The sequence below is a fragment of the Parambassis ranga genome, unplaced genomic scaffold (assembly GCF_900634625.1).
Source record: "Parambassis ranga unplaced genomic scaffold, fParRan2.1 scaffold_22_arrow_ctg1, whole genome shotgun sequence".
Classification (NCBI taxonomy): Eukaryota; Metazoa; Chordata; class Actinopteri; family Ambassidae; genus Parambassis; species Parambassis ranga.
The window spans coordinates 2,302,836-2,303,672 of NW_021144778.1; the positions used below are offsets into that span (position 1 = coordinate 2,302,836).

The 837-nt window shown below is 38.7% G+C and overlaps 1 non-coding gene across 1 annotated transcript; it reads right to left on the reverse strand.

Annotated features, from left to right (window-relative positions):
- Positions 1-354: 354 nt before the first annotated feature.
- On the reverse strand, positions 355-427 carry trnar-ccu (transfer RNA arginine (anticodon CCU)). Its single transcript has one exon. It is a non-coding gene; the product is annotated as a tRNA-Arg (tRNA).
- Positions 428-837: the final 410 nt, after the last annotated feature.

Genomic DNA, 837 nt, shown 5'->3' on the forward strand with positions numbered 1-837 from the left:
TCATCCCTTCCTAGCAGACTTCACTCACATTCAATCTCTAACGATGGGCCGTCGTTACTAGTACTAACTAGTCCTGCACATGGCCCAGACACACTTTCTGGTTGTTAACTGTATAGTATATTTAAATAATTAGTTTCATGTTTACTTAATATTTTGAAGTGTAAAAATGTTTCACCAAAGACGTTGAGTAGAGCCTGCTTATTGTTTTTAGAGTGTATATCAGTTCACTGTGCAGCATAGTGCTCATGAAAAGTGAGCTGCTGACACATGGAGTTTAGGGAAAACATTGAAATGCATTTTCACACAGGTTGGTTTGGTCCACTGACCAGTGGACACAGCATACTCTGCTGTAAACACCCCAGATGGGACTCGAACCCACAATCCCTGGCTTAGGAGGCCAGTGCCTTATCCATTAGGCCACTGGGGCTGATATGATCTGTATCCACTGCACATTTTTCCATCCATGAGATCGCACGTTTCTCTCTCGTCAACGATCCTGAACTGCTCGACTTCTTCTACATAATAGCTGTCAAGGAAACAATAGCTTAGCATTATACAGTGAGATGGTGTGGATGTGTTGTGTTATGTTTTTTTGTCATTGTTAAAAATGACTCTAATTTGTATCACATATTTTGTGTGAAACCATATACCTGCCATTGCCAAGAGTCAAGGATGCAGATATGAAGGAGAGCATCAAGTTCTCTCACTATCAGATCATCAATGGGAACCTTGTCCCCCATAAACTTTAAAAAAAAAAATCACAAGTACAATAACAATGTCATATATAAATATTTTTTAATTTCACTGCATCAAATTGTTTTTAAAATAACTTCAGAC